The sequence below is a fragment of the Mustelus asterias genome, unplaced genomic scaffold (genome assembly GCF_964213995.1).
Source record: "Mustelus asterias unplaced genomic scaffold, sMusAst1.hap1.1 HAP1_SCAFFOLD_76, whole genome shotgun sequence".
NCBI classification, from domain to species: domain Eukaryota; kingdom Metazoa; phylum Chordata; class Chondrichthyes; order Carcharhiniformes; family Triakidae; genus Mustelus; species Mustelus asterias.
The window spans coordinates 615,604-640,198 of NW_027590135.1; the positions used below are offsets into that span (position 1 = coordinate 615,604).

The window sequence follows — 24,595 nt, forward strand, 5'->3', positions numbered from 1 at the left end:
AGAAAGCCCCCGGCGTTTGCGATGTATTCTCGAGTCAGTGGTTCCCTGGGAGCCGAGTTAACAGAAACAGCCTGGAGAGATGGCAGAGCAGGAATTGTCGGTGCCGAAGCTGAATCACATCAATGAAACAGCAAACTGTTTGCCACGAATCTGATCAAAAATCGGACTCTGGTGGGATTCGAACCCACAAGCTTTAAATGCCAAACTTACCATTATTTTGAAGTTTTACGCGTTATCCATTGCGCCACAGAGCCGAGTGCCGGAAGCTTATTTTACTTGTCCGTATATGGATTTTTGACAATGTAGAAACGATTCTTAAATTCAATAATCTCATAGTTAAAGCGTCAAGAACTGTGAAGAGGAACTTCATTGATTGCAACTCGTGTTGGAACATCTTATGTCTGTTGAGACAGCTGTGGAAATATATAGCTTTATACAGGAAATGTGTCCATCACAGAATGATCCTCCCTTTCTCTCTTCCTCATTCTCCTGTACAGCTTGGAAGCAAATCTCGCAGGCTTGATAGTCGGGAGACACATTCTACTCTATCTGTCACAGGGCTGATCAGAACCTGTTCCCTGTTCCAGTGAAACATCTGCACAGAACACAACGCAAAGCTGGAAGCTGGAAATCTGAAACAAAAACAGAAAATGCTGGAAATGCTCAGCGGATGAGGCAGCATTTTCGATGAATGGAGATTTCTGGAAATCAAGCTCCTGAAGCACAGCACAGCAGCACAGTTTAAAGTTTCCCTTCATCCACAATGGAGGCTCCATTCTATGGTGTTGAACAATCCAAATTTGAGAATGTGCATTGTTATTCTCGTCGCCACAGCCTGAAAACCACTTCAGGCATTGATGTCGCCCTTGGATTTTAAATTTGTAAATCCATTCGCTACCTTTTAAAGCTACTATTGAAACTGTATCTGTCGCCCATTCAGTTCTTTGTGAGTGAGAAGCAGAATTGAAGATATATTTGGGTAATTTTCCTTTGACTGAATTTGTACAGAAGCATAAAGGCGGGAATCACACACAGCACTTCATGAAAATGACCCCCTAAAAGCTGACAGTGTTTAATCAAGGGATGGTTCTATTTATTCATTTATTATTAATGGAGAATAGAAAAGTTGGAACTGTATGCAATCTGGGCAATATAACTGAGCAAAGTGAAACACAATGGGGACTGGGCACGATAAGCCTCCCATGGGCAAAAGACAAAGTGGAGGTGCGACGTTGGCTGCTTGTGAGACGGAGCAGGGAGATGTTGTCGGGTGAAGGCACATCGGAAAGTGGGAGTGCTAAGCGTTTAATGCTCACTGTACAAGCAAAAGGTGCAATGCAGACTGCATGCTGGATATTCAATCCTTACTATCCTAAACAACAGTGATTCAAAATGCCACTTGGTTCAAAATAAAATGCCAACCGGCACTAATACATTCACTTAAAAAACATAGCCTTGCTGATTTATCATAATTTAAATGATTTAATTTAGTTACAGAGGAAAGTAGGGTACGGCTAGATTTCAAAATGATATGGCCAACAGATGTAGTATTTCGAAATTCCACAGTCCCAGGTTCAATATAATGTGAACAATTTTTGTCTGTTGTGTCCCTCTCTGATGTCCAAACTTCAGTCGACCAGAATGTACAATTTGACATAATAAAAATGCAACAAGCTCCCCGTCGGGGAATTGATCCCCGGTCTCCCGCGTGACAGGCGGGGATACTAACCACTATACTAACGAGGAAGCGATGTTTTACGTACTGTACACTTGCCACTTACACTTTCAGAGCGACAACTGAGTTCGGACGAGATCACTTCGTTTCCCCAATCCGGAGTCCCATTTCATGCAGCAAACAGCGGCTTTCACCAACCGACTTTTGGATTAGCAAGAAAGAGAATGAGATGGATGCATGAAAAAAACAAGAATCAAGCGGAGACAGAAAGGTGCGTTGCCGTTCATTTCAAACTGCATGTTCTTATTAATTCTGGAGGAAAGACGGCCTGTGTTGAAATCTGAACAATCTGGACAATCTCAGCTCGTCTCTCTCCACAGATGATGTCAGACATGCTGAGATGTTCCAGCATTTTCATTTGTTGTTTCAGATTCCAGCAGCGGCAGTATTTTGCTTTTATCTTGTCTAGAAATGCGTTTATTTTCTCCAAACTGCTGGAACTTCCAAAGTGGTTTACAGCTCAGATGCTTTTCTTTAATTCTATTGTCTTTTGTATTGCCCGAGGGAGGTGCGGATTGAGCAAAAACAGAAAATATCATCCCCAATCTCACAGGATCATGGAAAAATTATTTCTGTGGCTTTGACCATCTCATCAGTTGTTTGACATAGATACATTTGCTCAAAGCTGCCTCAGTTAAAATCTTATTGGTGCATATTTCTGTGAGCCACTGGAAAATGAGCGAAGTTTCCAACCCGTTTCTGAACTCATGAAGTTGAAGTTAATTATTCTCTGTCTCCGATGATAATTTTAAGAAGCTCAATTAAAGCTCTACTGTCCATGGTTCGGCCACGGATTCGAAAACCAAACAGATTTCCAAGCAGTGTCTGCAACATAGAACCACGTAATCCCTGCAGCGCAAAAACACGCCTTTCGCCAGAGTCTGATGTTATCTGATCAGTTGTTTCATTTCACTTGATTTGATTTGATTTATTTTTGTCACATGTTTTCGCCTTCAGTGAAAATTATTGCTTCTTGCGCGCTCGACAGATAAAACATTCCGTTCACAGGGAAGGAAAGGAGAGAGTGCAGAATGTAGTGTTGCCGTCATAGATAGAGTGGAGAGAAAGATCAAATTAATGCAAGGTAAGTCCATTCAGAAGTCTGATCGCCGCAGGGAAGAAGCTGTTCTTGAGTCGGTTGGTACGTGACCTCTGGCTTTGGTATCTTTTTCCCGACGGAAGAAGGTGCAAGAGAGTATGTCCGTGGTGCGTGGGGTCCTTAATTATGCTGGCTGTTTTGCCGAGGCAGCGGGGAGTGAAGACAGAGTCAATTGATGGGAGGCTGGTTTGCGTGATGGATTGGGCTACATTTATAACATTTTGTAGTTCCTTGCGGTATTAGGCAGAGCAGGATCCATACCAAACTATGATAGACTCAGGAAGAATGCTTCTTTGGTGCATCTGTAAACGCTGGTGAGAATCATAGCTGACATACCAAATTTCTTTTGGGAATGAAATTCCTTTGTTTTGGGCATGGAAAGTAGCTTGCCTGGCTGGGAATCGAACACAGGCCACGGCGGTGAAAAGCGCCGAATCTTTATCACTCGACCATCGGAAAGTGCGTGCGGCCTCACCAGGCTGCAGTATTGCCTTCCAATCGGGCAACACTTCCGCAGTAAAGGCCACTCAGCCTCCGATCTACGGGTATCTTCATGGCACACGACAAAGCAGAATCGCCGAGCAGAAACTGACAGGCAACTTCCACATGCATGAAGAAAGCCTCAACCGGGATCCTGGGTTCAAGCCACAGGACACACAACCCTTACCATACTCTCTGAGTTTGCAAAATCCTTCTAACTCTCCTGATTTGAGAGAATTCACACCTCTTTAACCGGTGTTTATCCCTCTCTCCACCCTTGCTGTCTATATCTTTACCTGAAAAGACTCGCATTCTAACCATTGTCCACACTCCAATCTGTAATTATCGTACTATTGTATTTGTGTCTATCGATGCCGTGTTTGTCAACCTCCCTCAACTCATCTGATGAAAGAACACATCTCCGAAAGCTTGTGATTCCAATTTTACCTTGTGTTGTGAGAATTCTTATTGTGCCCACCTCAGTTCAACGCCGGCGCCTCCACATCAACACGAGTGCGAGCAGATCATCTGTTGAGGAAATAGGAAAATGGATCAGAAGTGTTGGTGTGATATGTTCCATTATCCGTCCTCACTATTCAGAGCCCTAACCACGCAGTCCAGGTACATACCAACTATCAACGACATGTATGAAAGGGTAAGGTACATTTTTATCCGCCCTTCTCTGGTCCATTTTATCGAAATGATTTTTAAAATAATCTTTCACTAATTTAAAGCCCAGCATCAGGCCACACCTCAGCCTTGTGATTACAAGAAAAGAAAGATGCAAGCAGTCAAAACTTTACCAGGTCTTTCCTTTGTTCTCAATGGCACTACTTTTTATGGGCTGTGGGTGTCACCTGCAGGACCAACATTTGTTGCCCTTCCCTAATTGCCCTTCAACTGAGAGTGGGTTACTCGGCCATTTCAGAGGGCAGGTAAGAGTCACCCACATTGCTCTGTGTCTGGAGACACATGTAGGCCACACCTGGTAAGGCGGGCAGACTTCTTTATCTAAAGTGCACTGGTGAACCAGATGAGGTTTTACAACAATCGACGGTAGTTTCGAGGCGGCCATTACTGAAACCAGTTTTCAATTCCACTTTGATCAAATCAGTGAATTTAAATTTCACCAGCTGCCATGGTAGAATTCACTCCATGTCCGCAAATATTAGTGCGGGCCCCTGGATTACCAGCGCAGTCTTTCATCCCTGTAAACAAAAACAGTTCGTTCCGGTCCTTATTAAACCTCTTCCTGAGGAGATTAGAGTTCCCCCCACAGAGTTCTACTAAACCGATTGCTGCAAAGCCTGTTGCTCTATTCTGGAGCATCAATAATATATTAGGATCACACAGGTAAGATTGATTTTTCGGAACTCAAAAAATTAATGATCTGAGAAAATTGAATGAACAGAACAACAAGGGAATACTTTCTGAAAAGGCGCCCTGCAATGTTGGCAATAAATGCAGAACTTTCAGCTGACGAGGCATATCACGGTTTTCCGGAAATACCACCAGAAATTTTCTGCATAAAGCGACGGCGGCAGGACACAAACCGGCAATCTTCTGATATTATCGTCATCATGATCGCCGAAGTCAAACACCTTATCCATTAGCCCACGGCGTTAGCACACGCATGAAAGCGGCGGGTGCCAGCGCCATGTGAATAACTACTGTGGTGAGATTAACTGTCAGTTCTATTTTTGGATGCTCCGCTGGTTTCCGGATACCAGAAAATTGAAGGGAAATCTCCAGCTGCTGTAACCAGCGAAAACTAAAGTCCACTTTTTACATTCTTGGGTGCCTGCCTTTGTGGAGTTTGAAAGCAAAAGAGAAAATGCTGGAAAATCTCAGCTAGTCTGGCAGCGTCTGTAAGGAGAGAAGGAGCTGATGTTTCGAATCCAGGTGACCCTTTGTGTGGAGTTTGCATGTTCTCCCCGTGTCTGCCTGTGTTTCCTTCGGGTGCTCCGGTTTCATCCCAGCTTCAACAATGCAGGTTAGATGGATAGGCCAGAATAAATTGACCCTTAGTGTCAGGGGGATTATAAGGGTAATTACTTGTGGCTACAGGGTTGGAGAGGGATTCTCTGACGGAGAGTCGGTGCAGAATCACTGGGCAGAATGGCCTCATACAGCACTATAGGGATCCTATATCTCCTACAAATCCTGTCTTAAACATTCACTACTGATCCCCAGAATCCCTCTGCTCGCAGCTAATGCAGCAACATCCCCTGTGTACCTTAGTTCAATATGTTATACTCTTTTACACGTCACTTACTGCACCACTCAATCTTCTTTGTTGCAAAGAGAGAAACTTCGAAATCTTCAACCAAACCTTGTATCTAAAATCCCTCATCGCTGGATCTAAAATGGTAAATCTCCTTTTCTCCCTCCCATGGACCCTCACACTCTTCCGAGAATGTGGTTCCCGGGTCTGGGTGCAATCCTAAAACAGCTGCAGTTGATCAGAGCTTTATAAAGATTGAGCATAATTTCCCTGTTTTTATACTCAGTATCTCGATTGATGAAGCCAAGGATTCAGTGCACTTTCCGATCGAATCTCTCAAAATCTCCTCTTACGTTCAAAGATCTCTCTGAACCTCAGGTCCCTCTGATCCTGCACACTGATTAGAACTGGACCTTTCAGAATGCCACTGCGGCAAAGTGATTGACACAGTGGTTAGCGCTGCTGCCTCACAGTACCAGAGTCCCAGGTTCCATTCCGGCCCCGGGTCACTGTCTGTGTGGAGTTTGCATTTTCTCCCGGGTTGCGTGAGTTTCGTCCGGGTGCACTGGTTTCCTCACACAGCCCAGATATGTGTGGGTTAGGTTGATTGACCACGCTAAATGTCAGAGGAATTGAATGCATAGTGCCAGGGGGATGATCCGGGTAAATGTGTGGGGTTGTGGGAATAGGGCCTGGGTGGGATTACAGTCAGTCCAGACTCAGTGGGCCAAATTTCCTCCTTCTGAACTACAGCGTTTCTATGTTCTGTCGCCGCTCCCCATCCCTTCTGTCAGAAAGCAGCACTGTTACTGATTGTGGGATGAATAATGTGTCTCTGCTACAATATCAGTGAGAGCTAAGACTGCAGCTTCTTTTTCTCCAAATCAGAATTTACAAGGATTTTTGACACTGATGCATTATCTGGCCGAGCAGACTTTGTCTCTGTCTATCCCTCCAACAGAAACTGATAGCCAAGTTCCGAACACATGAGGACGGCCTCAACCGGGATGTTGGGTTCATGTCACACTATCTGTGACCCCCACAACTTGCCTGGACTTGCAAAATCTCACGAGCTGTCCTGTCTGGAGACAATGCACATCTCTTTAACCTGTGCTTAATGCCCTCTCCACTCGCATTGTCTGTACCTTTAAGACTTGATTAGTAGGGATATGGGAGTAGGGCCTGGGTGGGATTGTGGTCGGTGCAGACTCGATGGGCCAAATGGCCTCTTTCTGCACTGTCGGGTTTCTATCTATGAAGCTGTATTAGCATTGATTAGCTTGATTAGCATTCCAATCATTATTCTGTAAATTGAGTTTGTGTCTCTGTATGCCCTGTTTGTGAGCACATCTCCCACTCCACCTGACGAAGGAGCAGCACGCTCTGAAAGTGAGTGGCATTTGCTACCAAATAGACCTGTTGGACTTGAACCTGGTGTTGTGAAACTTCTTACTAAACTTCAGTCTACCAGTGTGTGCTGCCACCTACCGGCCGCAACCCGAATCTGCAACAGAGAGGAAGATATTTACATGAACTGTCCCTGTTGCAGAGGCAGATCAAACAGGAATTAATGATTGGATGTCAGCATTAAATCCAATAGAGAATTCAATATTAATGTACTTTCCCATGTAGTCGGTTTAATTTTGAAGTTGTTATAGGCTGGAGCAGTTGACTCGATCAGTTCAGCTGTACTGAAGGGAAATCTAGGTAATGAGACGTTGGAGAATAAAATTCAGAGATAAGCAGATGATGTTACATTAAAGATTTGAGCAGAAGATCGTGCAGAATCATGTACTAAGTGCACCAAAAGGCCCAATTTCAATTCGATATCTTCCGGGTAGAATGAGTACAGATTTGCAAAGTGTCTCAGATGGATTGATAAGGAATATCACACACTTATGTTGTACCGGAGACAGAATGCGTCCAGCACCTTTAGAATCTTAGAATAGATACAAAAGAGAGGGAGAGAGACCATTACACCCTTTGTCTGTGTGCTGTCCTGTACAAGAACAACTCATCTCGACCCTTTCCCAGTCATTGTAACAAAAACCTGCAAATCCTTTCTGTTCAGGTGCTAATCCCTTTCCCCTTTCACAATCCTGATTTGATGCTGTCTCTGCCACACGCTCAGGCAGTGCTTTCCAGGTCCTAAACTCTCAGCACATTAAAAACGATCCTTCTCCAATCTGCCAATGGGAACAGTTTTTCTTCATCTACTCTCCTTGGACAGCACAATCAAACCCACGACTGCTACCGTCCAGAAGGTCAGTGGCAGCAGATACATGGGAACACCAGCACCTAGAAATTGTCCTCCAAGGCACTCACCATCCTGGCTTGGAAAAATGTCACTACCTTCACTGTCGCAAAATCCTGGGACAACCTCCCGAAAACTATTAGGTTACGAGCGCTGTGGCGGTACCTACGCCTCAGGGACTGCAGCAGTCATTCTCAAGGTCAACTATGGACAATACACTGGTGTTGGGTTAAATAACAATACAGCAATGAATATTTCTCTCGCTACATTAATAGGCAGCAAAAATTCAGAGTGCTGTAGCAGAGTGGCACAGCGGATAGCCCAGGGGTCGATGGATCAAAATCATTTTCTGCTAATTTCTGTTAATACTGATAATAAAATCTCTTGAAATCAACACCAATGCATTTGTGACTTTTACGTGGAGTATATAGACAGATATTTACATTCGCTTCATTTTTTCGTTAAATGCTTCAATCTGCAGCGAATCTCTTGTATATTCACACAAGCTAGAAATACTATGAAAATGCATCAGCATATATTAGTGATCTAGGTAATGTGTTACAGGGCAGAGTTCCTGAATTTGTGGATAATGTAAAACTTAGAAGTGTTGCGAACTCTGAGGAGGATCGTGCAAATCTTCAAAAAGGACATAGATAAGTTGTTCGAATGAATGGAAAAGACGCCGGTGGAATTTAAAGCAGAGAATTGTGAAGAGATTCATTCTGGTGGGAAGATTATAGAGATACAAAATAAAGGGTACAACTCTAAATGATGTGCAGGAGCAGACGGAGCTGGTTGTGCATGTGCATATGTCACTGAACAGGTCAGGACAGGTTAAGATACGTTTAATAAGGCATATTTAATTCTACCCTTTATTAACAGGGTCATAGACTACAAGAGCAAGGAGGTTGTGTTCAAATGGTGTAAGACACTAAAACATCCAGCTGGAGTATTGTAGCCTGTTCTGGAAACCACACTTTAGGAAGAATGCGAAGGCATTGGAGAGAGTGCATAAAAGGTTCATGAGATTGTTTGTGAGACTGAGAAACTTCACTAATGAAATGGACCAAAGACTTTGGAATTGTTCTCCTTGGAGAAGTGAAAATTGAAGGAGATTTAATAGAGGTATTAAATGTCACGAATCGTCTGGATAGAGTGGATAGGGACAAACTGTAACTACTCTTGGAATGATCAAGGATGAGAAAGCAGATGGAACACCATTAGCAAAGGATGGAATAGAAATACAAACAGAACCTTTCTCACACAGTGAATGCTTAATGTGTGGAATGCACTGCCGGAGAGAGTGATGAGGGTAAGTTCAAATGAAGCATTTTAAAAAGAATTAGGCTGTGACATGAAAAAGACAAATGTGCAGGGTTACAGGGAGAAGGTGGAGATGTTAATTTTCTGTCAGAACATTCATAAATTCTCATTCGTCACTCATCACTGAATCGAGTATGACCTGTTCTCTTGTTGTTTCTAAACACGGTGAAGTACAGCAATGTTTAACTGACAAAAAGGTTGGTGGGTTAAGTCTAAACGGGAGGTAAAGAACCCAAGTTTGTGTTGAAAAGGAAGTGAAAACAAAAACAAGAATAAACATGAGGGTAAAAACCAAAACCTGCAAAGAAAAATGGAAGCAAAATGGAGCTGTGTTTAATGTCTGAAATTGTTTGACTCGGTGCTGAGTCTGGAAGGCTGTAAAATGTTTCCTTGAGAGATGAGTTTCTGTTCCTGGAAATTACGTTAAGCTTCATTGGAACATTGCAGGAGGCTGAATAGAAAGAGCAGTATAAGGCAAGGTAGAAAATTGAAATGACAGGAGACTGTGAAATCTGAGTGATGTTTATGAACTAAACAGAGGTGTTTCACGAAGCAGTCACTGCCTCTGCGACTGGATCCTGAATTTCCGAAATTACATACCACAATAAGAAAGGATAGACAACAACACCTTCGCCACGATCATCCTCAGCACCGCTGCCCCACAAGGTTGTGTTCTCAGCCCCCTACGATACTCCTTATACACCTATGACTGTGTGGCCAAATTCCCCTCCAATTCGATTTTCAAGTTTGCTGACGACACCACCGTAGTGGGTCGGATCTCAAACAATGATGAGAGAGAAAATCTGGTGAACTGGTGCGGCAACAACAATTTCTTCCTCATTGTCAACAAAATGAGAGATTGTCATCTACTTCAGGAAGCGTAAAGGAGAACATACGCCTGTCTACATCAACGGCGACGAAGTAGAAAGGGTCGAGAGCTTCAAGTATTTAGGTGTCCAGATCACCAACAACCTGGCCTGGTTCCCCCCATGCCGACACTATAGTTAAGAAAGCCCACCAATGCCTCTACTTTCTCAGAAGACTAAGGAAATTTGGCATGTCAGCTACGACTCTCACCAACTTTTACAGATGCACCAAAGAAAGCATTATTTCTGGTTGTATCTCAGCTTGGTATGGCTCCTGCTCTGCCCAAGACCGCAAGGAACTACAAAAGGTCATGAATGTAGCCCAATCCATCACGCAAACCAGCCTCCCATCCATTGGCTCTGTCTACACTTCCCGCTGCCTCGGCAAAGCAGCCAGCATAATTAAGGACCGCACGCACCCTGGACCCTTCCATCTTCTTCCATCGGGAAAAAGACACAAAAGTCTGAGGTCACGCACCAACCAACTCAAGAACAGCTTCTTCCCTGCTGCCATCAGACTTTTGAATGGACTTGCCTTGCATTAAGTTGATCTTTCTCTACACCCCAGCTATGACTGTAACACTACATTCTGCACTCTCTCGTTTCCTTCTCTATGAGCGGTATGTTGTGTCTCTATAGCACATAAGAAACAATACTTTTCACTGTGTTAATACTTATGTCAATAATAAATCAAATAATAAATAATAAATAAATACTCTGCCCAATATGACAGTGAGCTTTATAAGCAAAATAACATGTTGGAAAAAAGAAATATAGAAATCAATTTTACATGTGGAATTTGAGTTTCGGGATCTGAACAGTGAGGAGAGAATATGGAACTTATCACACCAGCAATTGTAATCCATTTTCCTGTTTCCTCACCAGATGATCTGCTCCCACTGAGTTTGACAGGGATTTCAAGTTTTTCTGTCCCACTTCCTGTTTTTCATTCCCATCCCTTCCCCTCTAAAACTATGGATGTTTTCCCCTTGTCCTCACGGCGACACAGTGGTGCAATGATTAGCATTGCTGCCTGACAGCGCCAGGAACCTGGGTTCGATGGCTGACTTGGGTCTCTGTCTGTTTGAAGTTACTCCGTTCTCCCCATGGCTGCGTGAATTCCTTCTGGGTGCTCCACTTTCCTCCAACAGTCCGAAAGATGTGCTGGTTAGGTGCATTGGCCATGCTAACTTCTCCCTCAGTGTACTCAAACACGTGCTGGATTGAAGCGACTGGGGGACTTTCACCATAGCTTCATTGCAGTGTTAATGTCTGCCTACTTGTGACACTAATAAATAAACAAACTTCACTTTACCTTCTTCCCCAATATTCTTCTCATTTAATGCATCATCCTTTGTCATTTCTGCCAACTCTAGATTGTTGCCACCACTAGAATTCCACACCCCTCTGCAGTCCTTTCAATTTTCTGAGTGGAGATTTTCCTCTTTACACCTTCACCCATTTCCTATCAGTTAAGGCAATCCCCCCGCCCCCCCCCCCAACGCCCCCCTCCCCCCTCCCCGCCCCCCCCCCTCATCCGATCCAATCTGCTCATAGTAAAACGCCTCGTACGTTACTTCCAGATGAAAGGCCAGTTTCGTCTCCCAAATTAAGCGTATTTGCTGTTTACATCATGCTCTGCTCTGGATTGTGGAGACTAAACAAAGATTGTGTAATAACCCTGTGGGATTCCTCCATTCAGTCCAAACTTCTGGCTCCACTTCTGATCAGAATTCTGGTCCACTATCTTTTTAATTCTTCACTTGTTTTCACTCTGATCTCTCTGTCCTTCGTCTTCTCTCGTGTTCCAATGAACCTCAGTGCACAATTCCTCAACGCATTACTTTGATATCTTCACTCGTTCTTTTTCTATTCATGGTAGTTTTGCACCACCAGTTCCTGTATTTCATCTATCTTGTACTCTACACAATCACAGACCTTCCATTTTGTCCCTTTTTTTCTGCCGTTATCAATCTGCCATTTTCTTTTGGTCGAGAGGTTCAAATTTTTAGGTGTGCAGATCAACAACAACCTGTCCTGGTCCGTCCAGGCCAACGCTATAACAAAGCCCCCCAACACTTCTATATTCTCAGCAGGCTAAGGAAATTCTGCATGTCCACTACGACGCTCAGCAACTTTTACAGGTGCACCATAGAAAGCATTATTTCCTGTTGCATCACAGGCTCCTGCTCTGACCAAGATTGGAAGGAACTACAAAGGGTCATGAACGAAGCCCAGTCCATCACACACACCAGCCTTCCATCCATTGACTCTGTCTACACATCCCGCTGCCTCAGAAAAGCAGCCATCATAATCAAGGAACTCACAAACTCCTGACATACTGTCTTCGACATTCTGTTGGGAAAAAGATGCAAAAGTCTGTCATCACGTATCAACTGACTCAAGAACAGCTTCTTTCTTGCTGTCATCAAACTCTTGAATCGACCTACCTTATGTTAAACTGATCTTTTTCTACATCCTAGCCATGACTGGAATACTACATTCTCATTTCATTTTCTATGATTGGTATACGTTGTCTGTATAGCATACAAGAAACAATATTTTTCACAATATACTAATACAGGTAACAATAATAAATCAAACCAAAAATCAAATAAAATCAAATTTAAGGCAGGTGGGTAGCACAATGTTTAGCACTGTTGCCTCAGAGCGTCAGCGACCCGGGTTCAATTCCAGCCTAGGGTGACTGTGTACAGTTCACATGTTCTCCCTGTGTCCTCGTGGCTTTCCTTTGAGTGCTCCTGTTTCCCCCCACACTCCAAGGATGTGTGCCTTCGGTTGATTGGCCATGTTATAATTGTCCCTTAGTGTCAGGGGGACAAGCAAGGTAAATACATGGGGTTACGAGGATAGGAACTCGGTGGGTTGTTTTCTGTGCAGGCTTGATGGGCGAAACGGCCTCCTTCTGCATTGCAGGGATTATATGATTCTTCTTTGAAATTGTTGCATTTCTTTGAGTGTGGAATCTCTGTCCCAATTTTGTACATTTCTTGGAATATTATGCACATTTATAGTCTCAGTACTAGTGCATTTACCTTAGCCTCATACCATCAACTCCTTTGTCATTTAGTGTCTCCTGCCCTCAACGATGCTTTGAAACCAGAAGAGAAATATTAACGCTAAATTCAGTAATAGGTATCAAGAAATAATTAATTAATATTCTGACAGCAGCGAAACATTCAGAAATGAGTGTTTGAGGCAGGGCAAAATCACTCAAATGCTGTAATTTTTACCTTATGTAAGGTTGATATGGACAGAATAAGCGGTAAGTTGAACATGTTAAATTGGAACAGGTGCCAACAGGCAAACACAAACAATCGGAGACACAGAAAGAAACAGATGGAACAATATGTATCTAATACAACCGGAAAGGATGGAAACCTCACTTTATCAATTTATAGTGATTTTGGGAACAAAATTCCATGTTTTATACCATTAAGAAGGAATGTTGATTTCTGTCCAAATAATGATTAACTATGTCTTTAACGTGGTGCCGTTTCCACTTTGCTGACTCTCTCGTCCTTCTTGGTGGTACATGTCACAAGGAGGACGCTGCTGTCCAAATAAGCACGGTGACTTACTGCAGGGTGTCCTGTAGATCAGACACACCGCAGCAAATATCGATAAACTATTTCTGTGAAATCATTGATCGTCTCTGCTTCCACCATCCTCGTAGAGAACTTGATTGATCCATTACTCGGCTCTTCTGGCCGAGTGATGTTGCTGTAGTGGTGACACAGCTGCTTCCCAAGCAGTTGACCCGAGTTCGACTCCCGGCTATCGCATTGTTTTAATTTATTTGGGACGGCACAGTGGTTAGCACTGCTCCCTCACAGCGCCGGAGCCTCAGGTTCGATTCCTGGCTTGGGTCACTGTCTGTGTGGAGTTTACACCTTCACCTCGTGTCTGCGTGGGTTTCCTCTGGGTGCTCCAGTTTCCTCCAACACTCCAAAGATGTGCAGGTTCGGTGAATCGGTAAATTCCCCCTCAGTGTACCCGAATAGTCGCCGGAATGTGGCGACGAGGAGATCTTCACAGTCATTTCATTGCAGTGTGAATGTAAGCCGATTGTGACAAATAAATAAACTTATCTTATCCACAACCACTTTCACTGTTGCCTCACAGAGCCAGTGACCAGCTTTCAAATCTGTCCGTGATTCACTGTCTGTGTGGAGTTTGCACATTCTTCCAGTGTCCCCATGGGTTTCCTCAAAGATGTGCAGCGTTGGTGAATTGGCCATGCTAAATTGCCGTATAATGTCCCAGGATGTTTGGGTTAGGGGGAATATCGGGGTATTTACCTGGGGATAGAGTGGGATGCTCTGTCAGAGAGCCGGTACAGACTCAATCGACCGAATGCTTCCTTCTGAAGTGCGATGCCCCTATGCCTCCCATACATTTTAAATCTTCACTGTTCCCAAATCTTTCTGCTAGCTGTTACTGCAACAATTTCCGTCTGAGTACTTTAGTTCAATATTAGGCAATAGGATTCTGTGTGAGATCCTCTCTGGCTAAGTCGAGGGCATCCTGAAACCCAACGAAAAGGGACCCACGGCTTCTGAAACGACACCACGAATTTGTTACAGAAACTCAACACCCATGGAGTAGTTGAACCAGGAATACTCCTTGTCACAATGGACAATGGCACTCTACACCAGCATCCCCCGCGACGATGACATTGCTACAATAGCCTCAGTACTCAATACTAACGCCGGCATCTCCACATCTTAGTTCAATATGTTATACACTTTTACACATCTCTTAGAGCCGCACTCAATTGAGTTTGCTTCAACGAGAGGAACTCTGGATTCTCCAACCAAACCTTGCAGCTAAAATCCCTCATCGCTGTGTCCAGTGGAGTAAATCACATTTACACCCTCCCAAGGACCCTGACACACTTCCTAAAATCTCCCCATCTCTTCTGTCAAAATGCAGCACTGTTCCTGAGTGTGGAATTAATCATGTCTCTCTGCGACAATATCAGTGAGAGCTGAGACTGCAATTTCTGTTTCTCCAAGAGAATCTTTCTGTATAAAGCCGGAATTTACAAGGATTTCAGTCACTCATACATTGTCTGGCCGTCGGTGTCTCACTGCTCGAAGTCACTCTGTCTCTGTCTATCACTCGAACCCCTCTCATTAACTCAATATAAAGGCGGGATATTGTTGCTTAGTAACTGAGTGCACACAATCTGCATCTTCATCAGATCAAATAGAATTCAGCTTGTGAACAACATCAACATTTCAACCAGTTCTGGGTTAACCTAGGCACAGCTCTGATTGGAGACAGCCCCCTGAATCTCGGGAGCAGACACTGTGAGCATTACTGGTCTCAGAGACTTTAACAGTTACTGAACAGGGAAACTCCAACTAATCCCGGAGAATCCACAGCGCAGAGCGAGAGGAGAGGAAAGCCTGTCATGGGAGCTCTCAATCTGAGACACAGATTGGCCTGACAATGTGCAGATGTGAACCTACTCCTTCCATTCCCAAACTGTTATAATCAGGAATACAGAACGCCCAGTAATGACCAGCTTGTTGCAATGTGTTTGAATGAACACGATGTCAGATCATCTAAGCAGCATTTTGAAATTCTCATTCATTCACTATATTCTGATGAAATGTATTTCTTATGCTCTGTGTGTCATTGCATAAGAATCTTCCTCTGACATGCCCTTGTGCCCCTGATGCTGATTTAAAAAAAATTCTGTTCATGCTATTTTCCTCATGGAACCATAGAAAGGACCAAAGAAAGGTAACAGCCACACAAGGAACCCATTCGGCCTAACTTGTCCATGCCAGCCCGGGGATACTAAGGTGTTATTTCCAAGTTCACCCAGCTGCACCCGGCCCGGAAACATGCAGCTGAAAGCATGATGGAGATCCAAAACCTTCATACCAAACATTCACTGGGATTTGCGGCTCTGTGAAGCAGCCGACGTAAACACTTCCAATCATAATCGCTGTGAGCAAGGTTCGAACCTGCCTGGGGAAACCCTATTGGATTCCACCTCAGTAACGTTCATATTAACTTCCTTAGGCACCAGGATTGTGCAGAGCACAGTGTGTGAGGTAAAATTTGCTCCTGTCCTTTGTATCTTTGTCTCTGACTGAGAACTCGTTTATTAGATCAGAGACTGATCTTTCTATTTCAATAATTTTTCATTAGAAACGAATTACATCCGAATAAAAACTGAAAAAGAGAAATCTCCATTTTATTTCATGACTGTCAAATGTTGCGTTTGCCCTGTTTCTGTCCACTCGGTTTTAAATACAAGATACCGCGGATAAGGTTCTAAATAAATTACCAATTCGATGGTCGTGAATCGAACCCGGGTCAACTCTTTCGGAAAAGCAGGGAGACTCACCACTATACCATCATCACTCAATTTGCCTAAACAGCCCTTATTTTCATTCGTTATAATTACAGAACTACCTTAGTTGCTGATTTCATCAGGCTCCAGGTGTGCCCATTGCACAGTTTATAAACTAAACTTGGCTTGTCTCATTTTTCAGGACGGCTGCCACCTGTTTACTACTGTTTCGGACTGAGAACTCATTGATTTGCTTTGAGGCCTGCTCTTGGATTTAAACCAAGTTTCCACTGACAGCAACTTCAAACTGAATTTTACCTTGGACTCAGATGGATATTTCTGAGGTCAAAACACTGAATGTTTTCAAAGCAGTTAGATATAGCACTTGAGGCAAACTGGAGCAAAGGATATGTGGGTACAATGTGGGACCAGGCGATTGAGTTGGATGATCAGCCATGATCATAATGAAAGGTGGAGCAGGCTCGAAGGGCCGAATGGCCTCCTCCAGCTGCGATGTTACGTTTATGTGTTTTTTTTTTCACTGTATCTGTTAATTTGCAGAAAGTTCAGCTCTGACAGTGAATCTGGTTTCCTCCAGGCCCAATCGGAGGGTGGTCAGAAACTGTCTGTCACTGTCAGAAACTCCATTATCAGCGAGTCTGTGATGATCATTTAACTGGCTGTTACTGGTTGTTGTGGTTGTGATTTTCTGTTACCTGTCAGTGCAAGAGCAACAAATAAAACTATACAAACACTTATTTGGAGAAAGGGCTTCTCTTGTGGCACTGGGAGTATTTGCATAATGGATGCCTGGTTCTGTTCAGTTTGACGGCAGTCACGTCTGATGCACTTTGATTCTTGTCTTTTTCCCCCCACGATACCCTTTCCCCAGCGCGACGTGTCGTGCTTATTTGCTCGTTTGCTTAAATGTTGAACTGGAATTGGCCTATTATTTCAGCAAGATGCACTTTCTACTCTGAACACTCTTTGTTGCAGTATGAGCGCTGCAGCTGCGGATCTGTGGCATAAAGAATGGCATGTAGGACTTCTCGTCATTGTTTTATTTAATTTGATTTGATTTGTTATTGTCACATGTATTAGTATACAGTGAAAAAGTATTTTTTCTTGTGCACTATAGAGACAAAGCATACCGTTCATAGAGAAGGAAAGAAGACACTGCAGAATGTAGTGTTGCAATCATAGCGAAGGTGTCGAGAAAGATCAACGTAATGCAAGGGAGGTCCATTCAGAGGTCTGATGGCAGCAGGGCAGAAGCTGTTCTTGAGTCGATTGGTAGGTGATCCCAGACTGATGTATCTTTCTCCCGATGGAAGAATGTGGAAGAGAGAATGTTGTCTGGTGAGACATTCAAAGTTGTGGGTCAGAATCTCATCGAAGTCGGCTTTTTAGGTAAAGTTTGAAGAAATCAGGAACTGGTGTATCAGTGCTCTCAGAGAAGTGAAACTGCCGCCTGGAACTTCATGAGAATGTCTGCAGCGCAGAAGGAAAACATTTGGTCCCTCGGGCCTGCACCGACAACAATCCCAGCCAGCCTGTAACTTCGTAAACCCACATATTTACCGTGCTAATCCCCCTGACACTGAGGGACTATTTAGCATGTCCAGTCCCGCGAAGACGGCGCTAATTTTCATGGCTGAGCTGCCTATTCTGGAAAGACACAATCTGCCATTCGAGCCGCAAATGAAGCTGGCGTCTGCTTTGGAGCTTCTGAAAGCACATTTTAATCTGGTGGCAAGCTCCTGCCCAAAACTGGTGCCCTGATTTGAATCGAGTTTCTCATCGGATTAGAAAAATGGGAATGTGGAATTTTTCTGGACGATTCACCCGTCCCCAAACTTCATCTTGGTTCCGTGAACCTCAAAATACTGAACGAATCATCAGTTTACCGCCAATAAGGAGACAGAACAAATGCACCGCCGACGAGGATGGGATTCGAACCCACGCGTGCAGAGCACAATGGATTAGCAGTCCATCGCCTTAACCACTCGGCCACCTCGTCATGCAATGGTGGCTCTCCAAACCACCTCTTGTGTTTTAACATCCGTAACAAAGAACACATTTCTCCCACAGGAAAATGTTGCCTTTCTGCCTTCTCGTTAATCTTGATTCGCTGTTACTTTTCCATTTGATGTAAATCCAGAGAAAGTAAAGAGAGAGGCAGTTCACCTCTCTTGTCCCTGTCTGGTTTTGAATTCACCGAACATGACTCTGATGCAAAAAGTCGTAAGCGCTGTGAGTTTGTGGCGCAACGGTAGAGCGCCTGACTTCAGAATAGAGGGCTGCCTGTCCGAATCGCGGAGCTGTTCTGCGTAGGTCTTTGGATTTTGGTTGTTTCCAATTGTTCCTGAAATGATACAACTGTGATAGAAATGAAATTTTAGGGATGCTTCCGGTTCGCATGCTCAGTTTACTTTTTGCACACTTTTATATTTGAACAATGTGTTAGAGAAATGATTCGTCCATTGTTGGTAAAATTAAAGCAAGGTCCACAGTCCCAGTTGTTTCTGGGAGGCATCAATGGGGAGAGCTGACCTTTGGTGATTTCACCAGAGGATTCACACCTCAGGCGATAAGCAAGGCTGAGAAGGCGGGGCCTTCATGAACAATCTCAACCAATACGGGAATTGATCCCGCGCTGCTGGCTGAATAAACTGACCAGGCAACTGAGACAAATACGCTGTGCTACTCGTTGATGAAAATCAAGAAGGTGAAGCAAATGAACTGCAAAGAAAACCCGGATTTGCCTTTGGGCAGCAGCAGAACATTCCTACTTGATGGAGTGAGTATGCGATAGCAGAGGATGGTTTTGATCCATCGACCTCTGGAATATGGGCCCAGCACGCTTCCGCTGCGCCACTCTGCTCGGAAAGCTGATACCTCCCTGCTTGTTACTGCTGCCCGCGAGCCAGGAAACTATTCACTGTCTCTTTTTATTTCAAACAAGGCCGACGTGTTGGGAAGCTCACCCTGGCTGAATAATAACACATAACATCATTCCGAATGTAACAGACAGAGAAAGACACATAGAAAAGCAGTAAAAAAACTATTAGGACACACACACAATGAGAGACAGAAAATATTCGACCAAGATACTGAGATGGAAAAACTGATTATGTATCAAAAGGGATTTTCTGTTGCACAAAGATAGGCCCTGTTTTGAAATGTATGTCCTGTTGTGTAACTGTGCTATCTGCTGTGTAACTGTTCTCTCTGTTTGGAACTATGACTCTGTCGTTGACAGATCTTCACTGTGGTTCTGACAAATTCTTCCCTGTTGTGTAAATGTGTGCCCGGTTTGCCCTCTTTTTAGGTCAAACCAAATAAACAAACTCAGATTAAGTCAGGACAAAGTAAAAAGGGGCAGCTCCCCACAAGGAGGGGGAACAACCCGAACAGAAATCAAAGTACAAAGGAAACTTAAAAACATCAAATTAAAATGTGATTGTCAGGGTCAATAACGCACCCCAACCCCTGCGGTGCCCAACGGGCGCGGAAGGCGTCAACCACGCCCTTGGACACCGCATGCTCCCTCTCTAGGGACACCCGGCCGTGAACGTAGCCGCGGTAGAGGGGCAGACAGTCAGGGTGGACGGCCCCCTCGATCGCTCGCTGCCTGGACCGGTAAATGGCGCGCTTCGCCAGGCCCAGGAGCAGGTTCACGAGGAGGTCGCCATCCCGACACTCCCCTTTCCGCACCGGGTGAGAAGGAACCCATTCAGCCTATCACGTCCATGTCAGCCCGAGGACACCCAGGTGTCCTTTCCAAGCTCAGCTTCCGACACCCGGCCCAGAGCCATGCAGCTGAAAGCATGATGGAGATCCACATACTTAATAGAAAAAGTTGGCGACTTTGTACCTGCCTGAAGCAAACATTTCCAACGATAATCACTGCGAGTAGAGTTCGAACCTGCGCAGGGAAACGCAATTGGAATTCGAATCCAACGCCTTAACCACTCGGCCATCGCAGCGACTTTGGTGATTTAACCAGAGGATTCACACCTCAGGCGAGGAGCAAGGCTGAGAAGGCGGGGCCTTCATGAACAATCTCAACCAATACGGGACAATTCCCACGCTGCTGGCTGAATAAACTGTCCAGACAACTGAGACAAATACGCTGTGCTACTCGTTAATGAAAATCAAGAAGGTGAAGCAAATGAACGACAGAGAAAACCCGGATTTGCATTTGGGCAGCAACAGAACAGTCCTACTTCATGGAGTGAGTATGTGATAGCAGAGGATGGTTTTGATTCAGCGACCTCTGGGTTATGGGCCCAGCACGCTTCCGCTGCGCCACTCTGCTGCGGAAGCTGATACCTCCCTGCTTGTTACTGCGGCCCGCGAGCCAGGAAACTATTCACTGTTCTTTTATTTCAAACAAGGCCTACGTGTTGGGAAGCTCACCCTGGTTGAATAATAACACATAACATCATCCCGAATGTAACAGACAGAGAAAGACACATAGAAAAGCAGTAAAAAACTATTCGGACACACACACAATGAGAGACAGAAAATATTCGACCAAGATACTGAGATGGAAAAACTGATTATGTATGAAAAAGGATTTTCTGTTGCACAAATATAGGCCCTGTTTTGAAATGTATGTCCTGTTGTGTAACTGTGCTATCTGCTCTGTAACTGTGCTTTCTACTGTGTAACTGATCTCTCTGTTTGGAACTGTGACTCTGTCGTTGACAGATCTTCACTGTGGTTCTGACAAATTCTTCCCTGTTCTGTAAATGTGTTCCCGGTTTGCAAATATGATCCGTCTTGAGCAGAAGTTTTCCCTTTGTGTGAAATGTTCTCTGCTGTTCTGTGAAGATGTTTTCTGTGGGAAAACAATCGACGGAAATTTCAAAGCGGCCATTTCTGAGGCTTGCTTTCAATTCCAGGTTTGTTTGGGCCGAATGGCCTACTCCTGTTTCTGTTTTCTATCCATGTGCCGATGTGCTAAATCAGTGAATTTCACCAGCTGCCATGGTGGGATTTACTCCGTGTCCCCAAAGATTAATCCTGGCCTCTGGATTGCCAGGCCAGTGACATCACCTTTCATCCCTGCAAACAAAAACAGTTCATTCAGCTCAGCATTAAACCTCTTCTTGAGGAGATTAGTATTCCTGTCACAGAATTTCAATCAGCCAATAGATACAAAGCATTTTGTTCCAGTTTGGAACATTGACAATTCATCCAGATCAAACATACATCGTGGAATAGTTCCGATCTAAAAATACTAAGATAAGTGAGAATTAAATGAACAAAGTTACAAGGAAAGTAATTCTGAGAGAGCTGTTTGGAACTAACGGTGGATTTCAGTTAATGGGCGAAAGCTCGGTTTTCAGGAATTTCCACCAGATTTCTGTATAAAGAGACTGGGCTGGAACCTGCCATGGTTGGATCGCAGCATGGACAGTAGCGAAATTAATCGCTTTACCCGTTAGGCTACGGCCACGCAAGACTGCCTGTTTGTGGAGTTTGTGGAATATTCCTTGTTCAGTCCTGTTCGTTCTTCAGTTAGTTAGTGGCAGTCCTCAGAATTTTGTCTCTTGTTCTCGACGGAAGCCGGTGGAAGAGAGCATGAACAGGGTGCGTCCCTCCATGATTAAACTGGCTGCTTTTCCAAGACAGCGGGAAGTGTCAATAGATGGGAGGCTGGTTTGCGTGATTTCACGACACTTTGTAGTTTTTTTGCGGTCTTGGACAGAGCAGGAGCCACAGCAAGCTGTGATGCAACCAGAAGGAATGCTTTCTCTGGTGCGCCTGTCTGTATTCAGACTGTGCTTTGCATTATCTGCTGCTCAATGAGGATTGGGATCTTTCTGATTCTATCAGCTGAACTGTGCGTGGAGAAGTGACTTGTTCTGACTGTCGGCTTCCGGAACTGTAAAATAGTTTATAAATTAATTCTTTATCTGTCAATTTTTGGTACTGCAACTGACTTTCTGTATCCCCTCATTTTGAATCACTGATTAATTTTCTTTATTGATTCCTGGGATGTGGGTGTCGCTGGCTGGGCCCGCAATTATTGTCCATCCTAAATTGTCCTTGAACTGAGCAGCTTGATAGGTGACCTCAGAGAGCAGCTTAGAGTCAACCACATTGCTGCGGGTCGGGGGCCACATGTAGGTCCAGACCAGGTAAAAAATCATTCCTTAAAGGACATTAGTGAACCAGCTGTGTTATTTTATGACAATCGATTCGTGGTCATTGGACTTTTAAACCCAGATGTTTTTCCTGATGTCAAATTTCACCATCTGCCGTGTGTGTGTGTGTGAGAGAGAGAGAGAGAGAGAGAGAGATTCTTACATAATCAATCTGTTTGTGAGTATGGATTAATCCTTTATATTCCCTCATAAACACCGTGATCTCTTATCTTTGTGAATTCCTCAGATACACTTGTACCACTGAGAATCTGATGTGCGGGTGGAGGGTGGGGTGAGGTTTGAAGGCAATGCCGCAGGGTGCTCAGTGTGAAAACAGCCGATTTTAAAGCACTTGTGTAGGAAAGTGAATAGTGAACTTGTCTGTGTGAAGATCACAGAAAAGCTCTATCTGGTGCTGCGTCCAAGAGACAACTTTTGGGTTGTCAGTAATGAACTCCTATAATGAAGGCACAAAATCAGAAACAGGAAATGCTGGAAATATGCAGCAGCTCCGAAAGCAGCTGTGGGGAGATATTCCTGTCGCCAGGATGAAACCTTCCAATTGCAGAGTTCCCGTTGCTCAGACCTGTCAATCTTAGTACCTTCGTGCAAGGAACACGTAGGGTGAGATTTGGGTCTTTGTTGACTTGAGCAAACAGGACATTGCACAAGCCGAGTAAACAGGAGATCCCGGTTTCAAATCCCAGCGTGAACCTTGAGTCCTTACAAGTGATCAGTGCAAGTGTGCAAGTCGCAATGTCCTATCCTTGCTAGTCGATATTGTCTTTACCTTTACAGTGGATGATCTACAAAGACGAAACAAAAACATGTTTCGAGACTCCCCACAAATATGTCTCCTATTTATTTACTCGTTCAGGTATTTTCTTCATCTTGCAGAAAAAAAATAATCTGCAATAAAGCCAATGCTGTAAATTCCGCAAATACAGCTTTCCATTTTTTTTCTCAGGGAATTTCTAACACAGTCGAATGGCCTTACAATCATACAATCCAAACAGTGCTGAAGGAGACCATTCTGTCCATTGAGTCTGTACCGACTCTCCAACAGAGAGCACACAGGACCTATCCCCGCGGCGCCACGCATCCACCCCGCTAATCTACCTATACAAACACCTTCGGGACCAAGGGGCAATCGAGCATGGCCAATCCACCCAACTTGCCCAACATTGGACTGTGGGAGTAAACAGGAGCACTTGGTTTCCTGAGATAACGTGCCTGGGTGAATGCAGCTTGAACAGCACTACAGAAGTTTCGCATCATCCAGGACCAAGCATCCCACTTCATTCGCTTCCCAAGCATTAAAAATTCACTCCCTCCACTACAGCAGTGCGCACCATCTACACGATGCACTGCAGCAACTCAGCAAGGCTCCTTTGCCAGCCGCTTCCAAATCCACGACTACGACAGCCTGGAAGGACAAGCGCAGCAGACACACCAGAATAACACCACCAGGTTGCAGGGCACTGATATTGATTTATTGATTGTCGCTATTTGTCAATTGCTGTTGTTGCGTGTGTGTGTTCTTTAATCTTTTTTATCTCCCAGAAGAAGTGAAATATCTAATTGAAAAATATGTTACTATTTCTAACCCAACCAGCGAACGTCGTGTCAAACTTTAAGAAAGCCCCCGGGGTTTGCGATTTATTCTCGAGTCAGTGGTTTCCCTGGGAGCCGAGTCAACAGAAATAGCATGGAGAGATGGCAGAGCAGGAATTGTCGGTGCCGAAGTTGAATCACATCAGTGAAGCAGCAAACTGGTGGCCACGAATCTGATCAAAAATGCGACTCTGATGGGACTCGAACCCACAACCTTTGAATGGCTAACTTGCCTTTACTTAGAAGTCCAATGCGCTATCCATTGCGCCACAGAGCCGCGCACTGGAAGTTTACTTTACTTGTCCATCTATGGATTTTTGACAATGTAGAAACTATTCATCAGTTCAACAATCTCATAGTTAAAACGTCAAGAACTGTTAAGAGGAACTTCGTTGATTGCAACTCGTGTTGGAACACCTTATGTCTTTTGAAACAGCTGTGGAAATTCACACCTTTATACAGGAAATGTGTCTATCACAGAATGATCCTCCCTCTCTCTCTTCCTCAT

General features: G+C 44.2%; 4 non-coding genes across 4 annotated transcripts; all 4 read right to left on the reverse strand.

Moving 5' to 3' along the window:
* Positions 1–1,674: 1,674 nt before the first annotated feature.
* trnad-guc (transfer RNA aspartic acid (anticodon GUC)) lies at positions 1,675–1,746 on the reverse strand. The gene has a single exon. It is a non-coding gene; the product is annotated as a tRNA-Asp (tRNA).
* A 16,507-nt stretch (positions 1,747–18,253) lies between these two features.
* On the reverse strand, positions 18,254–18,335 carry trnas-gcu (transfer RNA serine (anticodon GCU)). The gene has a single exon. It is a non-coding gene; the product is annotated as a tRNA-Ser (tRNA).
* Positions 18,336–20,222: 1,887 nt separating this feature from the next.
* Positions 20,223–20,304, reverse strand: trnas-cga (transfer RNA serine (anticodon CGA)). Its single transcript has one exon. It is a non-coding gene; the product is annotated as a tRNA-Ser (tRNA).
* A 3,969-nt stretch (positions 20,305–24,273) lies between these two features.
* trnar-ucu (transfer RNA arginine (anticodon UCU)) lies at positions 24,274–24,364 on the reverse strand. The gene is given in 2 exon segments: positions 24,274–24,309; positions 24,328–24,364. It is a non-coding gene; the product is annotated as a tRNA-Arg (tRNA).
* Between the last annotated feature and the right edge of the window lie 231 nt (positions 24,365–24,595).